The 13,483-nt window shown below is 38.9% G+C and overlaps 2 pseudogenes; both read right to left on the minus strand.

The window, feature by feature from the left end:
- Positions 1 to 1,667: 1,667 nt before the first annotated feature.
- LOC101349267 (keratin-associated protein 13-1-like) lies at positions 1,668 to 2,195 on the minus strand (annotated as a pseudogene).
- A 6,127-nt stretch (positions 2,196 to 8,322) lies between these two features.
- LOC101349518 (keratin-associated protein 13-1-like) lies at positions 8,323 to 8,865 on the minus strand (annotated as a pseudogene).
- Between the last annotated feature and the right edge of the window lie 4,618 nt (positions 8,866 to 13,483).

The raw sequence follows: 13,483 nt of genomic DNA on the forward strand, positions 1-13,483 counted from the left end.
CCTTTTACCCTTTCCTTTTGCATTTCTAATCGTTCTTTAATATTAAGGTATAAATAATGGATATTATTTTAATGAAACTTTGCTAACTCTCACACCATGTACCGAAAGCAGCGTAGGTATTTTATTGGCATAATGTAAGCAAACCTCATAGATGATTTTGTTTCTGAAAAAGAATTGTTAACCAACATTTAAAAACAGTAGACTATTTTATATGAAAATATGGTGGCTGTGGGCTGTAGAACCAGTGGCTTCCAAACATGTATTTGTGAGTTCCCAGCTCTGGATTTTCTATCACACACACATTGTGCTGTGGAAACATTTGATCGGCTTTAGGTGTCTATTTTCTTATGCTTAAAATGACTTAATTTTTAAAAAATGTATCTTTGTCATTTTTTTTTTTTTTTTTGGTGTAAAGCAGTAATGGATAGGATTATCCTTTGAACATTGATTTTAACATTATTCAAGGATAATGTCTTCTTGTTATTAGTTGTTATTCCTTACTAACATGCTATTATTATTAACGTCTTAGCCTCCTATGGTTTCCTGAGATACTTCTCCTGTAAAAACCTCAAATGCTACCAAAAGAATAAAAACACAGGGTCCCCAATGTTATATAAGATACAAATGAAATAGCCGATTTTGCTGGTATAAAGGGCTTTTTTGTTTTCCTCTGCATTTAGTGTGAGCTTTAGGGAAGCATTGAAGAGGCCTCCCAAGTATTCTGAGCCTATTCAGAGGAATCCTCGCCCAGCTCCTTTCATACCTATAGAAGAGTGGGACATGTAGGAAACTTATCACTGGCTGCAGGGATCTGGTAACTTTTAATAATAAATATTGAGTGAAGTGACTTATGGCTCGTGTATTTTTTAATTGTTCTTTTCCTTTATTTCTTTCATTTGCTGCTCTTACCACATAAACCTAAATTTCATTCCTTTTCACAACATTCCTGATGAATCATCAACTCCGTGTTTACACACCTTCTTTCAGCATAAAGATTCAAATTCTCTGAAGAATCCATTTATTTCCTGATCCTGAGACTTTCATTCATAAAACTTTAAAATCACAAAAGAAGGATACCCACTAACTATAGTTTGAATGAGAAAAATATCCAAAGCCAAAAGAAATTAGATGAGATCCACAACTTCCGATTCATAAGGACCTTATTATAGGACAGAGTAAAACCGACCCACTGAGGGTTTCCTCAGCTGTAATCTTTACGGAAGCAGATTGCCAGATTTTTTTCTCCCATGGAGTGGCTGCTGAGACACAGCCGACCTTTCAGTTCACAGCCAAGTGACTCACCACTGCACCACCAGGGCTTCTTCCACAACTTCTAAGGCTCCCAAAATTTACTCCCAGATGCATATCCATCTTTTATTTAACCCGACAGATCTAACGTCGCACAAACTCTAGTCAATAACAGACAAATAATAACATAAAAATACATATTTGAATGCCAGAATGAAGGAGTTTATTAGATTATGATCATTTGATTTTTTTATCCATTTTGGATAGAAAATAAATTAGCATGAACTACATCTGAAATACTCATACTTTTTGGGGGGGGGGGTTAAGCTATCAAATTTATTCTAGAAACAGTCACTCAGCCTGTATTTGAAGGAAAGGTAAGAGACTGGTAATTGGTAGAAGCCAGAACTACAGGTTGGTCAATAACAGGAAGACTGGAAACGTCTAGAAGAAAAGTAGGTTGGGCAGCAGAATCTGGATCCATAGCCCAGGGAAGGGAAACCACAGATGCCATAACTCAGGGGTCTGAAGCCACTGGATCCACAGCTCACTGAGCAGCGCCTTCTGAATCCGCAGCCCAAGGAGCAGCTACTTCTAGTACTGAAGCTCAGAGACCCAGTGTAAGTCTTCTGACAGGGACTGCAGAGCCTGGAGGTCCTCGGGCGGTAGCATGACGTCTAGCAGGGACTGGACACCACACAGGAGGTCTGGTAACTCCTGGGCTTACAGCAGGTCTCCTGACAGCCTCTGTAGACAGAGGATCCCAGCTGGCAGGTCCTGGGAGAGCAGAGACCAGTGCTGTAGACCAGGTGGCTTGGGGAGAAAGAGCCACAGGAGTAGCCTGGGTAGCCCAGGGAACCCCGCAGGGAGCGGGAGGAGAAGCTTCCAGAGCAGCAGTTGTAGGACATGGTGACGGGATATATGCTTTCAGCTGAGTTACGGTGAGAAGATTCTGAGCTTTAATGTCACCTTCTAGACTGGGGCACTTATATACTCTCAGCAATGGGTGTAGCACTATAAGGTCATGGTTCCTTCTTTGGTCTCCTTCATTTGCATATGTGTGACTCCATAATCTTCTCTGTAATTGCAACTATATTTGAGTAGTTTTCCACATACTGTTTTTATGGCTGCTATAATTTTGCTGTTACAACACGAAGCTGGTGAAAATTTCTAAGACTATTTGTCAGTGATGCTCAACCTATCCTGGCCAGGAAAGCTCCTCCTTGCTCCCCAGGCCAACACTCCATATGTGGCTGCTTCTACTTTGCTCTGGGATGTTTTCTGTAACTGCTCTACTGTGTCAAGTAATAGTGGCATGTCTTTGTTTTTATAAGGGTCCTTCTAATGAGTGATTCTACTTGTCACCACTGATTCACGTTCTCCAAATTTATTTTCCATCTATCAACTACTACATTATACAGTGCTTCTCACATTCAGTGGAGGGAGGAAAATAATGCATGATGAGAAATGGATAAAACAGAGAGGAACCGGACAAACATTTAAAGACTAAATTGTTTCAAGAAGACTGAATTGAAACAGAGTAAGAAGAAGGAGCCAATGTGGGCACATGTGAAGAGGTTGCAGGGACAATTGAGATAATGTGAGGAACTAGTTACAGAAATGAAGGGTGGGGATTTCAGGCTTCTCTTCTGCTTACTTATTGTCCTTTTTGTTTTGTTTTCATCTAAATGTAATTGAAATCAAATTGTTTAAAAATGAACTTATTTTATGAACTTTTACCTTCCAAATTTCAAAAGATCCCAGGGTCCGCATCCTAGAATGACTCAGGCTTTTTACTGCTCAGCCTTTGAATGAATTTTGTGCATTTTCAAAATTAGTTCCCTTCCTATAATTTCCTCTCAAAATACATAATATCCTTCTTTTATCACCCTTGCTCTTTGTTTTATTTTTTCTTTCAACGTGCAATATCTGAACGTTAATTTCCAATGGGCTCATGATGTTAGACCAACTTGCACTGAAATAGACACTAATAGGAAGAAAAATGTTTTTAGAATAGACAGGAAACATTCTGGAAAGAATATAGAGAAATTTTACCAGTTGGATTCTGCAGAAAGCAGGTGTTAAGATGGGGTCAGAAATCCAAACATTTATTGGAGAGTGAAAAAAAGCTAGAGAGACCAGGATTGGCCAGTGAGCATCATTAGATCATGATTAAGACCAGAAAATGTCTCTGCTAGACCAACAGGGAGCTTCAGAGCAAATATTGCTCCTTAGAGGAGCCCTGGATAGAGAAGAAATGCCTAGACCCTTCTACAAAGCAGCTCCATCATGACCAGGGCTGTCCTGAGGAGAGCATGACCTTAGCTCAAAAGCTGGTGCAGAGCCTGAAGAAGTCAACAGAGAGAGACTGTCACCTAACACCATTATTACTTTCTTGAAGAGTGATGTGAGTTGTAGTTCATGTCAGTGTCTGTCACTGTCTACCCCTTACAACATAAAGGTCATCTTCTCCCTATATGTCTAGGAGACCCGACCTCCATGGTTCTTGTAGGCCTCTCTTCCTTAGAAGAGTGAGGTCAGTGGAATGAAATATAGTCCCTATCACTGCATTTGACCTTGGGGCTGCAACTGATATGCATCATGTCCCTCCTTCACTATCCATTATAACTTTGCCTCACCCTCAGCTATCATCTCTATTAGTCTTAGTCACTTTCCTTGTGGTATTACTCAAGCCCTTGTTCCTGAGATGTCTGAGTCTCTAGTAATCAAACTCTTTTTTTTTTTTTTTGGCTACAATTGCTGTACTTAACAAGTCACATTGAAAATTGGTTAAGGAAGTGCCACGATGCATCCAGGTGGATCATCTGAGTTCCATGCGTATACCTCCCTACCCATACTGTGTAAGAGTAGCCTTACCGCCCTCTACCAGTTGGGGTCAGATGTTGTTGTTAGTTGTTGTCAAGTTGATTCTGACTCATGGCAACCCCTTGGTAACTCTTTACTTTTTTGGCCTGCTGGGCCCTGCAAACAAGGAGACCAAAGTCCTCAGGCAGCAGCCATAGCTTAAAGTTTAGTGAGACCTTTGCTGTGTCTCTTGGCCAGTCTGCCTTTGAGGACTAAGACCACTGTCTTTGTAGATTCCAAAGCTGCAGGGATAAGAAGCAAAAAGTTTTTACATGGGTCACTGGAAGTGATGGTAAGCAGGTCCATGGGCCCCATCTTTTGAGACTGTTTCCTCCAAGCTGACACTTGGATTTGCTTTCAATAAGATAATGAACAGCTCTATCAGGCAGGTAGCTTCAGGGTAGTATGGTTTTTGATAAAACCTACGGATCCCATGGTCATGGGCCCACTCCACACTGCTGCAATGTGAAGTGGATTTCCTAATTGGATGTTACGTTGTGAGGAATTGCGTGCAGTGGATCAAGCATTCCATAAGCCCCTGAACAGTGGTGCTGATCAAGATATGTAAGGAGGAAAAGCAGCCTCATATCCTGAATAGGGTATCATCACTCTGTGGATGCCTCTGTCTGTGGTCAGTCTCCTTGAGGAACAGCACCATTACTGGGAGCTCAGCATTAACCTCTATTGCTGATAGATTGCACATTCATAGGTAGCAGTACATACAGCAGCCTTGTGATAATAGCACATGCTATTGGGTCCATGCATGGCCTCTGTGACCACTTTGTTTACTTGCTCATCTTTCCAGAATTGGGGGTCTGCTGACAAAGGCTAACTAACATTAACAGGTTGGGTTATTTTATCTACTTGATTGTGTTATTTCTCTTCCCTGGTGGATGCATTCTGGTGGGCATTAACGAATAGTAGAAAGATCTTCACTCCCACATACCAATTCAAATATTTCTACATGTGGATTTCCTTCTCTAAATATTCTAATATTTTCTATTCCAGGTTCCTAATTAGCTGGTCACACCTGTTGCCACTGCTCAGGAATCTATATATATCATCATCTGGGTTCATTTTTTTCTTCTACACAAAGTGGAGCACCTTGTACTAGGTGCTCTATGTAAAGCTCTGCCCTTGGGAAGATGTTTTTCTTACTACAGTATTTAATGACATCCACATTAGAGCCAATCTATCAGTAAACCTAGCTTATTTTGTGTGTGTTTCCCTCTTCTTTCAGCTAGTCATATACAGCACTCAATATGACCACATGTGTGAACTGAAGGGGAGGTGCTTGTACAATTCTGGTCAGTGACATGGGAGTCTGGGCTACATACTCATGCAGACTTCTCTCTGTTTATGCTCATCCTTATTCCTGGATGAACGATTTCCATCTTACTGGATTGCTACTGTGTTCACCTGACTTGATGACTTGGTAGGGTCAACATATCTGTCTTAGAAGAAATCCATCCAGAATGTTCCTTAGAACTGAGGGTGTCAAAACTTTGACTTGCTTACTTCAGACACATCATCTGGTAAAGCCAATTGCTAGAAAAGGACATCGTGTTTGTTAAAGAAGAGGGTCAGTGAAAATTAGGGAAACCCTCAATGAGATGGATTGACAGAACGGCCACAACAATGGATCAAACATACCAATGATCATGAAGATGGTGCACTGTATTATTGTTTCCTTCTTTTAACCACAGATACCCATGACACCATGTGGTCCTCTGGATTGTTTGGCCAAACCAACAGGGCTGCTTACACCTGTAGAATCCTTTCCTGCTCCTGGCCCCAACTAAACCCGGGTATATACGCTAGAGAGGTATTTCTAGGTGTGGAATATTTTCCTTCTAGAATCCAAAGAAGCCCACCAGGTGCTTTGTTTCCGTCTTTGCAGTAGAGGATGCAAGAGGTTTAATTGTTTATTTTATGTGTATATAAATTTATATTATGCATTAAACATGAATATATATTTACATAAAATAAATATAATATTTTATATAGAGAGTTTTACAAAAGCTTTGTTTTATAAAATATTTTAAAATGTTTACAAAGGTAAGAAAATAAAACAAAAGTGACTAATCAGAGCACAGTTTTAGTAGTATGAATGAGAGGAGAGAAAAACTAAGTTTAATGGGATCCAAAACTCTAGACACCCAAATGATGAAGTGATGTTATCTGCTATATATGTCTGCTGTATCTATCTATCTATATATATATACAGTGTTATTTCCCACAGTTATGCAATACAAACACTAATTACATGTTAACTTAATTTTCAATACTTCCCTGACACCAAGTACCTTTATACCTCTATGCTTTCTTCATTTTATTTCAAGTTCTCAAAGTTGTCCTTATTCTCACCCATACTACTTGTGTCTTTGCTTCTCATATTAGTTCGCATCTGTCATAAAATCTAGGATTTTGACTTCCTTACAGGACTGAGACCTGTGGCAAATCCCTGCTCGACTCTGATTCTCCATTTCTTATGCGCAAAAATAACTGTAGTTCATAAAATGTGTCTTCCTTGTGATGTTTGTTGTTGTTAGTTGCCGTTGAGTTTATTCCAACTCATGGCGACTCCATGTTTGTCGCAGTAGAACTGAAGTCCATTGGGTTTTCAAGGCTGTGACCTTCTCAAAGCAGAGCACCAGTCCTGTCCTCCAAGGTGCCTCTGGGTGGGTTCAAAGGGTCAAACTTTCAGCTAGTAGTCAAGCACTTAACCTTTACCTCTATACAAAGATAATAGCTTTTTGTTTTTAGTTTTATAATATTATATATGTATATATCTACATATACACTTTATCATTTTCTGAAATATTGGGCCTATAAAATATCAGAATGGCAACATACAAAACCAAAACATAGGTCTTCAATTGTATGTTGAATTGCTAATGAAACAATAATTTCTGTTGCTATAAAAGCCTTGCTGTCTCTAACCATGTTTGGTTTGAGTCTTGGATACAAAAAGGTGGAAACTCAATCCTCAAAAACCTCACTAATTCCCACCAAGGATAACTGATTCCTCATTAAACACATGGAAAAACATTAATTATATACAAAAGTAGTCAGTGAGATGAAGAGGTATGTTTCAGTTCGCTATCCAATGTTGAATAAATCGAAGGAAGCTATTTAAGCTTATATAAAAAATACATAGCCTAAACTTTTTTCCCTTTCAGTCATATCTTCCACATTCCTTGTTTTTCTCCTCTTGTCAGCAAATATCAAGGCCCCATATTCCTTGAAGTATGCTATATACTGAGATTTTTATTCACATAAAGTCTATACATGCAAAGTAAGGACCTCTAGAAAATACAAGTTTTAAAGAAAGAAAATGTCTAAAGACCTAAAGGAAATGGTTTAAATCCACCCTTTCTTAGTTTTTCAAAGTTTATTCCCAGAGGAATAGTGATCTTTTACCTCGTTTTTCTTGGTAGTTACCATTGATTTGGCCCTGACTCATGGAAACCCCATGCACAAAAGAGCAAAATGCTGCCCAGTCCTGTGTCATCCTCATAATTGGTTGTGAATAAGACGATTGTGATCTATAGAGTTTCCATTGGCTGATTTTTGGAAGTAAATCATCAGGCCTTTCTTCCTAGTCTGTCTTAGTCTGGAAACTCCTCTGAAACCTATTCAGCATCATAGCAACACACAAGCCTCCACTGAAAGACGGTTGATGGCTGCACATGAGGTGTGTTGTCTGGGAATTAAATCCCAATTTCCTGCACGGAAAGTGAGAATTCTACCCCTGAACCACCACTGCCCCCAAAACAAAAAGCATTTTATAAAAAAAACTAATGATACCATAACAGCATATTTGAATGCCAGAGTGAATAAGTTTACTAGATTATATCCATTTGTATTTTCATCTAATATGTGAATGAAACACATTGACAATAGTTCTATTAATTAATCCATTAATTCATTAACATTAATTTAAAGTAATTAACATGAATTCCATTAATTTATCTTCTACCTCATTCAGTTAATGAGTTAATTCCATTAACTAATCCAATGGATTAGTTTATTAAATTTAGCATATGTTAGAGGCAGTTGTTTGATTAGTACTTGGTGGCTGGAGAAAAACTGAGGAGTGATCAGAGAGTATGAGGAGAGTTGTTCATGAAAATAATGAAGTTGATAGAAGATCAAATTAGAGACTGGAACATATTGCCCAGAAGTTCTAGCATCTCAACACTTTGATCAATAACAGCTGGATCCATAAGTTGGTTGGTAACAAGAAGCCTGACAACTTCTAGAAGGAAAGTAGGTTGGGGGGCAGATTCCAGATCTATAGCCCAGGGAAGGGAAATCACAGAAGCCATTACTTAGGGGTGTGAAGCCACTGGATCCACAGCTCACTGAGTAGAGCCTTCTGGATCCACAGCCCAGGGATTAGCTACTTCTAGTACTGAAGCTCAGAGACCCAGTGTAAGTCATCTGGCAGGGACTGCAGAGCCTGGAGGTCCTCGGGCAGTAGCACGACATCTAGCATGGGCTGGACACCACACAGGAGGTCTGGCAGTTGCTAGGCTCACACCTGATCTCCTGACAGCCCCTGTAGAGAGAGGAGCCCAGCTGGATGGTGCTGGGAGAGCAGAGACCAGTGCTGTAGACCAGGTGGCTGGGGGAGGAAGAGACACAGGAGGAGCCTGGGTAGCACAAGGAACCCTGCAGGGAGCATGAGGAGACGTTTCCAGAGCAGCAGCTGTAAGACATGGTGAGAGGAGACATGAGTTCAGCTGAGTTACAGTGACAAGACTTTGAGTTCTAACATCACCTTCTAGACTGGGACATTTATATGCTCTCAGCCATGGGTGTGGTGTTCTACAAAGTCATCTTTCCCGTATTTGGACTCCTTCATATCCATATGTGTTATTGAAAAATATTCTCTGTAATTGCAGATGAATAATCTCCATTTCATATTTATGGGCGATTTGATTGTGTTGCTATGGCACTAAGGCAATGAATGTGTCCAGTGTCAGAAATGCTATGATTACCAGCTATTAATGTCATCCCATGATGGCCAGGAAAGCCCCTACTCTCCTCCCTGTTCCATTTGCCTCTCTATTGGCTGAGGGATGCTTGGGTGTAAGGTTGGGGGTTGAGATGAAGTCATCCCTTTTTTTAACATTAGAGACCCAGCATGTTCTTGATGAGGGAACTAGAGTCTGACCCTCTTTGTCAGCATTGATTTGCATTCCCTAAAATTATTTTCTACATGTTATGCTCTACTATACATTGCTTCTCACGTCAACTTGAACAAGGAAAAATAGACATGAACAACTGAATGAGAAACAAGGGAGAGCTCAGAGAGAAACCTGGACAAGTGTTTAGAGACAAAATAAATAGACTATTTTGAAATAGAGTCAGAGTGGAGATCAATTTGTGCAAATGTGAAATGACCCACAGTCAGACACTCTTGAAATGAAGGGAGGGAAGTAGACCCATTGACAGTCTATGGGTTTTCCATATACATGTCTTTCAAATAAAAAGGCTTCAAAATCAATAAGGTTTATGGCTTTTCATAATATACACAGATTGGCTTTTTACAACTTGTTCAAAATCCTGCTCTCCTAAAACAGCATTGATAGGGAGAGCTTTTGGGGCATTTTTACAATCAAGTCCTCTCTTACATTTTTCTCTCTCATTTTGAAGCATTCTTCTTTCCTAGTACACTTCTGGAAGATTATTTTTCCATTGTAAAATATTCACATATCTTCCATTTAATATCATCTCCATATCGGGAAGATCAAATATAAAATAATTATGAAAGGATTTTCTTTAGTTAAAAGAGTATAATCTTAGAGGGAAATTTCGAATTGCAGGAGGAAATAAAGATAACTGAAATGTAAGTAAAATATATTGTACTTATTGTTCACCACACTAATAAAAATGGCTTGTAATTCTTATAGGTAGAATTAAATGGCAGTAAATCAAGAATGCATATTAAGCTGTCTTAAGAAATTGTTAACAAAATTTCCTGTGAAACAAGTAATAACTCAAAAGGGGAAAATTGTAGTACAAACCATTTTTTAAATCCATCTCTCTACCACTTAAAAAAAAAAATGGAAAGAGAAAAAAAGGAACATAGAATGTGGATCAAATAGCAGCAAAATCGTATGTAAATAGAAATCTATATATAGCAAAAATCAAATGAATATAAAAAGGCTAATCTAAATAAACCACCACTGGTCAGTCAGTCTGTTGTACTGTGGTGGCTTTCATGTTGCTGTGATGCTGAAAGCTATGCTATCGGTATTTCAAATATCAGCAGGGTTGCCCATGGAGGGCAAGTTTCAGCAAAGCTTCCAGACTAAGACAGAACAGGAAGAAGGACCTGGTGATCTACTTCTAAAAAATTGGCAGTAAAAACCTTATGAATAGCAGCAGAACATTGTCTGATATACTGCCTGAAAATGAGTCCCTTAGGCAGGAAGGCACTCAAAATATGACTGAGGAAGAGCTATCTCCTCAAAGTTGAGTCAACCTTAATGATGTGGATGGAGTCAAGCCTTCAGGACCTTCATTTGCTGATGCAGCACAATGAAAAATGAGAAGAAACAGCTGCAAATATTCATTAATATTCAGAATGTGGAATGTATGATGTATCAATCTAGGAAAACTGCAAATTGTCAAAAATGAAATGGAAAACTTGAAGATCGGTATCCTAAGCATTAGTGTTCTGAAATGGAACTGGTATTGGTCATTTTAAATCAGACAATCATATGGTCTACTATGCCAGAATGGCTAATTGAAGAGAAATGGCATAGCAATCATCATCAAAAAGATATCAAGAACTATCCTGAAGTAAAATGCGGTCAGTGATAGGATAATATCCATACACCTGCAAGGAAGACCAGGTAATATGATGATAATTTAAATTCACTCACCAACCATTAATGCCAAAGACGAAGAAACTGAAGATTTTTACCAACTTCTGCAGTCTGAAATTGATCAAACACGCAATCAACATGTATTGATAATTATTGGTGATTGGAATGTGAAAGTCAGAATTAAAGAAGCATCGGTAGTTGGAAAATATGGCCTTGGTGATAGAAATGATGCTGGGATCGCATGATACAATTTTGCAAGTCCAATGACTTATTCAGAGCCATGGTGGCACAGTGGTTAAGAGCTACAGCTGCTAACAAAAAGGTCGATGGTTCAAATCCACCAGCCATTCCTTGGAAACCCTGTGGGGTAGTTCTACTGTGTTATTCATTGCAACTAACTGTTTTCAACAACATAAATGATGACAATACAAGTGGACCTCATTAGGTGGAATATGCAGGAACCAAATTGACTACATCTGTGGGAAGAAGCTCACTATCATCAAACAAAACAAGGTCAGGGCCAACTATGGAACAGAACATCAGTTACCTATATGCAAATTCAAGTTGAAGATGAAGAAAATTAGAACAAGTCCAAGAGAGCCAAAGTACAAACTTGAGTATATCCTACCTGAATTTAGAGATCATCTCAAGAATAGATTTGATGCTTTGAACACTAATGACCACAGACCAGAGGAGTTGTGGACTATCAAGGACATCATACATGAAGAAAGCAAAAGGTTATTAAAAAGACAGGAAAGAAAGAAAAGACAAAAATGGATGTCAGAAGAGACTCTGAAACTTTCTCTTGAATGTTAAGTAGCTAAAGAGGAAAGAAGAAATATCACATAAAGAACTGAACAGAAGATTTCAAAAGGCAGCTTGAGAAGACAAAGTAAACTACTATAAAGAAATGTGCAAGACCTGGAGTTAGAAAACCAAAAGGGAATAATACGTTCAGCATTTCTCAAGCTGAAAGAATTGAAGAAAAAATCCAAGCCTCGAGTTGCAATATTGAAGGATTCTATGGGCAAGGTATTAAATGATGCAGGAAGCATCCCGGGAAGATGGAAGGAATACAATACACAGAGTCACTGTACCAAAAATAATTGGCTGATGCTCAACTATTTCACAAAGTAACATATGATCAAGAACCAATGGTACTGAAGGAAAAGTCCAAGCTGCACTGAAGACACTGGTGAAAAAAGACTCAAGTAATTTATGGAATACCAATTGAGATGTTTCAATAAATGGATGCAGCTCTGGAAGCGCTCACTTGTCTATGTGAAGAAGTTTAGAAGATAACTCATCTGACCAATCAACTGGAAGAAATCTCTATTTGTGTCCATCACAAAGAAAGGTGATCCAACAGAAGGCAGAACTCATCGAACAATATCATTAATATCACACACAAGTAAAAAGTTTTGCTGAAGATAATTCAAAATGGCTGCAGCAGTACTTCGGCAGAGAACTGCCAGAAATTGAAGCCAGATTCAGAAGAGGACTTGGAATGTGGGATATCATTGCTGATGTCAGATGGATCTGACTGAAAGCGGAGAATATCAGAAAGATTGTTACCTGTGTTTTATTGACTATGCAAAGGCATTGGACTGTGTCGGTTGTATCAAATTATGGATAACATTTTGAAGAATGGGAATTCCAGAACACTTAATTGTGCTCATAAGGAACCTGAACATAGACCAAGAGGCAGTTTTTCAAACAAAACAAGGGGATACTATGTGGTTTAAAATCAGGAAAAGTGTGCATCAAGGTTGTATCCTTTCACCGTACTTATTCAGTTTGTATGCTGAGCAAATAATCTGAGAAGCTGGACTCTGTGAGGAAGAATGAGGCATCAGGATGGATGGAAGACTCATTAACAACCTGTGATAAAGTGATATTGGATGACACAACCTTGCTTGATGAAAGTGAAGAGGACTAGAAGCACTTACTGATGAAGAGCAAAGCCTTCAGTATGGATTACACTTCAACACAAAGAAAACAAAAATCTTCACAACTGGACCAATAAGCAACATCATGATAAACAGAAAAAAGATTGAAGTTGTCGAGGATTTCACTTTACTTAGATCCACAATCAATGCCCATGAAAACAGCAGTCAAGAAATCAAGTGATGCAATGTGTTGGGCAAATCTGCAAAAGTTGATTTTTTTTCCTTGCTCTTTCTGTTGTTAATTTCTACCTTGATGGCATTGTGGTCAGAGAAGACACTTTGAATTATCTCAGTGTTTTGGATCTTGTTGAGGATTGCTCTGTGGCCTAAGATGTGGTCTATTCTGGAGAACGTTCCATGTGCATTGGTTGGATGGAGTGTTCTATATGTCTAAGAGGGCAAGTTTGCTGATTGTGCCCTTTAGGTCTTCTGTATCTTTGCTGAGTTTCTTTTTAGTTGTTCTGTCCTTACTGAGAGTGGTGTGTTGAAGTCTCCGACTATTATTGTGGAACTGTCAATTTCTCTTTTCAGTGTTGTTAGAGTTTGTTTTATGTATTTTGGAGCCCTGTCATTGGGTGC

The sequence above is a fragment of the Trichechus manatus genome, unplaced genomic scaffold (genome assembly GCF_000243295.1).
Source record: "Trichechus manatus latirostris isolate Lorelei unplaced genomic scaffold, TriManLat1.0 scaffold00334, whole genome shotgun sequence".
Taxonomy (NCBI): Eukaryota; Metazoa; Chordata; class Mammalia; order Sirenia; family Trichechidae; genus Trichechus; species Trichechus manatus.